Source organism: Elephantulus edwardii, unplaced genomic scaffold (assembly GCF_000299155.1).
Source record: "Elephantulus edwardii isolate Elephantulus edwardi_28Jun2011 unplaced genomic scaffold, EleEdw1.0 scaffold00018, whole genome shotgun sequence".
Classification (NCBI taxonomy): domain Eukaryota; kingdom Metazoa; phylum Chordata; class Mammalia; order Macroscelidea; family Macroscelididae; genus Elephantulus; species Elephantulus edwardii.
In genome coordinates, this window is record NW_006399768.1 from 741,632 (window position 1) to 748,335 (window position 6,704).

Below are 6,704 nucleotides of genomic sequence, written 5' to 3' on the forward strand. Positions count from 1 at the left end.
TCTCTCTCTCTTTTCTTTTGTTATGTTTGCCAGTGGTTTGTCAATTTTATTGACCTTTTCAAAACCCATCTCCTGGTCTTATTGGTGGTTTCAGTTGTTTTTCTGATTTCTATCTCATTGATTTGAGCTCTTGTCCTTATAATATTTTTTCTTCTAGAGGCTGTAGGATTAGATTGTTTTTCTTTTTCACTTGTGAAGGTGTTGTATTAGATGATTAGTTTTTTTTTTCTTTCTTCCTTTTTTGTTTCTACCTATTGCTATGGGCTCCCCACTGATGACTTCCTTAGCTGTATTCCAGAGGTGTTCATATATTGCATTTTCATTTTTGTTTGTTTCAGGGAACTTTTTATTTTAATTTTTTAATTACTTTTATAACCCAATCATTTTCTTGCAGAGTTATTCAGTTTCTACATGGGTAGTTATGTAAGCTTTACTCTCCTGAGGTTAATTTCTAATTATATAGAATTGTGACCTGAGAAGATACTTTATATTGTTTCAATGTTTTTTAATTTGTTGAGGCTTGCTTTGTGTTCTAATATATGATTGATTCTGGAGACTGTACCATGTGTACTTAAGAATAAAGTGAATTTAGTTTCAGTTGGGTGCAGTTCCCTAAATGCATACACAAGGTTGTGTCCACTGATTGTATAGTTTAGATTTTCTGCATCTTTGTTGAGTTTCTTCTGGATTGACCTAATCTTAGGTGATAATGGTGTGTTGAAGTTACCTACCACTGTGGTGATGTTGTCTATTTCTTTCTTTAATTCTTTATTAACCATTGTTTCATGTATTTTGCTGGTCTATAATTTGGTGCATAAATGTTGATGAAGATTTTGCCTTCTTGAGCTATTGTGCCTTTAATCAGTATGTTACACCTTTGCTTATCTTTGATGATGGTTTTCACTCTGAAGTCTATTTGATCAGAGGTTAGTATTGCCACTCCTCCTTCTTTGAGATTGTCATTTACTTGGTATATTTTTGTACCTAGGATTTGATTTTAAGTCTATTTTTCTCATTTTGTTTAGATGTGTCTCTGTAGGCAACATATTTATGGGATTTTTTTTAGTCCATTTTGGTACTTTTTTCCTCTTAATTGGCACATTTTGTCCATTCACATTAAGCATGATTTTGTCAGGCCAGGTTTTACCATTGCCTGTTGTTTGGACTCTTAAAAGAGGCCATGAATTCTACTTTTGTAAAGCACGTAATGAAAGTGCTCTGTTTTACTGTTTTGTTTTTTTTCTCCTCTATTAGTATGCTAGTTTTTTATATTTAGTGTTGGTTGGGTTTCCCCCCCTTTACATTTAATGGCTGAGATATTTAAGGAGTTCAGGCAATGAAGTTTAAATAAAAATGTTTCTTAGCAAGGTTTTGCAATTAAAGTCAAATTTCTAAACCTAAGTTAACTCTGTATGTTTATGGGTCTTTTTTTCCTCTTTTTATATTTTTTTTTAAATTTTACTCACAAATAATTTCAATGTTACTTAAAGTGGAAGAGTTATTAGAATTACAGCAGTCTTAATCTTCTCAGTATATCAAGAAGCTGCATGTAAACTATTACGCGTAGAACATTTGCTCTGCCTAGCAAAGTTTGAGAGACTACTGGCTGTGAAAGGAAATATCCTCACCATAGTGTTTCTTACTTCTTTTCCTGTTTTTAGTATATGGATAGCCTCTTTCTTGCTTTCAAAATGTGAACATTAACTCTTACAAGATTTACCTCCTGTGGTTCTACTATAATCAAATTACCTATTTACAAAGTCTGAAATTAGGACTGGAAAAAGAATGAATTCTATCTACTGGCATATGGACAATGGTTATACAAGGAAACTTAAAATGTCTGGTCAAAAAAATAAACACAGAAAGTGTATTGTTCACAGCAGGAGATGAGCTAGCATCACACAGCGGGTTATAATGTTTACAATTCTCCCAAACATAGCTACTAGAAAAGTTTTGATTTTGTTTGAAATAACAAGAACAGAAGTTGTAAATTTTTATGTGATTTAAGTGAAACTTTCTTTTATTAAAAAAAGAAACAATGAAAAAATGAGTAGATTCCTCTTATTTAGGAGAAATTGCTCCTTAAAAAAGATACGTACTTATAAAATTTATTTTCCAATCTTAAAATACATCAAATTGATAATGATAATTTTATAAACAGCAAATATATTGTTATTTAGTAGCTGGACAAGGTGAGATGCATGGTCTTCATAAATGTATTTGGGTGATAAGTATCTTCTGGTATACTTTCCTCTCCTCTGTTTCTTCTTCCTGGCAATTAACATGAAAATCACTTAAGCCTCAAGACAATAGGCAGACCCAAGTAAGGAGAGATAAAATAGAAAACCATGTTATGTTGGATTCAACTTCCAGGAAAACTTTGTTTAAATTAACATTTTCATTTTTAAAACCAGAAATTTTTCAAATAGAGAGAGTATTTGTAGACCAAAATTAATCATTGCTGAATACAAACAATAAAATTATAAAAATTAACATAGAATAAGAATGTCAATTTTCTAGCTAACAAGGAGTTGCAATGTCTTCCTAAATTGGAGAGGAACTCTAAATTTTTGAAGAACATACCCAACTGGGATAAAATAAATTTTGAGCCTTTTGAAACTTCTGCAATGCCTCATAAATTAAGGCATTATAATATTGTGTTCCATGTCATTAAGGGAGATCTGATGGCCTAGAGGGAAGAAATCGTGATACAATCCTAAAGGGATGTGGTTCAAATCCACCACCTTTCTATGAAAGACAGACAGTCAATTTCCTCCGATGTGATTTACTGCCTTTGAAAACTAGTTAGAGTGTCAGACATGAGTTGGTTCCAACTTGACAGTACACAACAACAACAGGTGTCATTGAGATGACTAAGACTCATCACGTCCCTATAAATAATGGATCAGAAACTTGCCCTATCCAGTTCTATCCTTGGGATTTCTGACATGAATGACTCCATTGTTACAGGCACTGTGTCAATTCATCTTGTTGAGATTCCTCCTCTCTTTTCCTGACTCTCTTACCTTTCCCAGCATGAATTTTTCTCAAAAAGATTGGCTGTATTGACCACATGCCGAAAGTATGTAAGATGAAATTTTACCAATTTTGTCTCAAAAATGCAAATGCCTGGTTTTACTTCCTACAAAACATAATATGACTATTTCATATCTACCATCTGGCAGTCAGTTTTCTGTGCTCAGGTGATTTGTATGCTATGAGGCTGGAAGATATGTCACAGATATTTCAAATACCAGCTACGTCACCCATAGTGGATAACTTTTGGTAGAACTGCTGGACTAAGACAGTCTAGGAAGCAGGACTAGCTATCTATTTCAGAAATACTAGGGTGTCAAAACCCCTATGCTTCATAGGTACATAACAAGAGGAACCTCACAATCCTTAGAAATGAGTCTGAAACCAGAGAACTGAATTCTAACTTTCTCTCTAGAATTCAAACAAGAAAGTCATCATCATTTCCCTATTTTCATCTTTGAATTCAAGAAACTCATAGTAGATTCCATGAACATGAAGATAATTTAATTATAAAGTAAAAAGCAACAAAACTCTTCTAACCAGAAAACATGCAGGAACACAAACAAAAGATATACTGTCATGAGTTGATACAATTCCCCTCTATTTCAAGAAGTAATGGAAAAAGAAGAGGAAAAGAGAATGTAATCCTAAAAACGACGAAGTGTTTCATTAAAAGATACACAATGTCAAATAAAATTATAATCAAGATGTTTCTCTTCTGGTGTTAATTCACAGGAGCCAGGAAAACCTTAATAGTTATGCTGTTAAAAAGAAAATAGCTATTTTCCTTGTAGTGATGGATATAGACACAATGTCTGGCATTGTGTGCTTGAAATAGGAAAGATAGAGTAATAGGCAAATTGGAGGGTAGTCACAATGAGAAAGAGTAAACAAGAGAGAAAGAGTATTGCTGAATGTTGTTGTTATTTGGTGCCATTGAGTCAAGTATAACCCGTAGTGACCCATGAACAACAGATCTTACACCTGGTCCATTCCTGTGCCATCCTCATATTTCTTGACACATTAGAGCCCATTGTGTCATGAATCAATCCACCAGGACCAGGGTTTTCCTCTCCTTCACTGAGTCTCCATATTTCCAAACATCATATCCTTCATCAAGAAGTAGTCCCTCCTAGCAACATGCCTGAAGTATTTAAGGTGAAGCCTCATCATCTTTGTCCCTAAAGAACACTCTAACTATATCCTCTCCAAGTCATATTTGTTTGTTCCTTTGTTAGTCCATGGGATTATCTGCGCTTTCTCCAACACCACAGCTCAAAGGCATAATTTTTTCTTCTGTCATCATCATTTATTGTCTAGTTCAGATGCATAGCAAGTTATCAGGGAAAGACCATGGCCTGAATCAGAATATTCTCTCTCCTTACCTATTCAATCTGTATGCTGAGTAAATTATTCGAGAAGCTGGACTCTATGGGGAGGAATGTGGCATCAGGATCAGAAGAAGTCTCATCAATAATTTACATTTTCAAGATGACACAACCTTGTTTGCTCAAAGAGAGGAGGACTTGAAACACTTGTTGCAGAAGATCAAATAATACACCTTCCATGTGGATTGCATCTTAATGTCAAGAAAATAGTCTTAACCGCAACATCATGATAGATGGAAAAAAAGATTGAAACTGTCAACAACTTCATCTTTGCTGGATTCACAATTTATGTCCTTGGTACTAGCAGTTAGGAAATCAGGACATGAATTGCATTAGGAAAGTCTAGAAAGGGGCCTCTCCAAATTATTGAAACATAATGATATCAGTGTGAAGACTACAGTGAATCTGATTCAGGCCATGGTCTTTCCGATTACTTGCACTGCTAAATGTACAAGTTTAAATTTTATGTTTTTTTCTTTCAAGATTTCCACTATTCACATGTTAGTTTATCATACATGGTAACTTACATGTTGCTGTGATGCTGAAAGTTACACCACCAATATTTAAAACATCAGCAGGATTATGCATAATGGAAAGATTTCAGAGAAGCTTTCATCATTCTTGGTAATGTGAAGGACTAAGAAGAAAGAGGAAATTAAATTATCAAAATTAATCAACACAAGGCTACAACAATGGGCTCTAACATGGCAGCAACTGTGAATATGGTAGAGACAGGCAGTGTTTTAGCTAGCCATAGTGTCACTATGTCTGAGAACTGACTCAAAGAACACATGACAATAAACAATATGCTAGGCAGTTTCACCAAAAAATGTAATTCATCCAAGAAAAAAGTAAAAATAGTACATAAATGTCTATGCAATATAATAGCAATGGTTATCACTCTAGCGGAAAATGTATACCATATAGGCTTACTAAGAATACTGTTGTTGTTGTGTTGCTGTTATGTGCCGTCGAGTCGCTTGTGACTCATAGCGACCCTGTGTACAACAGCCCTAAACTCTGCTCTGTCCTGTGCCAATTGCACTGTCTCTGACACTCCCATCCCAATTATCCCAGTCACTAAATCAATCTACCTCATAGAGGGCCTTCTCCTCCTGCGCCATCCCTCCACCCTACCAAGCATGATGCATTTTCTAGTAATCTCTAGGTGTGAATGAATTGTCCTATTAATTAAATGAAATAAAAAAATTAAGTCTAATGTAGTTATATATAATTTATAAGCATTTAAATGTCATTATTTTATTGACTTGCATAGGAAATATATAAAAACAATTTATCTTATAAGAGTATAAAATATTTTATATTATTAAAATGCTTATAATGTAAATTATTTGGGCATTCAAATATCTAACACAATATCTCATAAGAAAAGTAAAAAATAACATCTACCTATAAAAACTTGCCTACAAATTTACCTAGGAGCTGAAATATTATATATGCTTTTTGTTCCATAGCTTTATCTATTTCCTGAACTGTGGGTAAGATTGGAGATTAAATCTACAATAGGAATTCATAAATTATGAAATGTTTTATATTCAAAATTATTATTGCTACAGACTTCATTTCCTTACAGCATAATGATTGTGAGTTTCATAATGTGGTGTCAGCATTTTCTAGACTTTTACCCCCATTCTTTTAATGAGGTACATGCCAATTTATGTGTTCTATGAATATCTGAATAAGGCAAACACATAAATATAGAATCATTACTTGGCTGAATAATAATTTAACTGTAAAATTTGCTTAGAATGAAAGAACAATAGAAGTGATTCATTATGTAGCTGAAACATTCAGTATCTGGAAAGAAAAATTTTAAAAAAAGTGAAAATTTGTAGCTTAGGTCCTGTGTGACTTTAAGAAATTTTATTATACTTGGCAAGCAAGATTTAATGCCAGTGACTAAAGAAAGAGTATTTATGATTCTTTGATTAAAAGTGAAGAAGACAAGGTTAACTTAAATCAAAGGAATGAAGTGCTTCTATTAACATTTTCTCTCTTGTCCTTGTGTGCCATTGAGTCAGAGCTGACCCAGAGCTCATGATCCAGTGCGTTTTCAGAAGCAGTATATTGCATGGGAGAAGATTACCCTAATAGCAGGAAGATAGTTACAAATATTTTCACAATGCAAATATGTCCTGGAAAGGGTTAAACTGGGTGGCTCCTTGGAGGCAAGGATTCTGAGGCTCCATCTAACATACTTTGGACATGTTGTGAGGAGAGACCGGTCCCTGGAGAAGGACATCATGCTTGGGAGGGTGG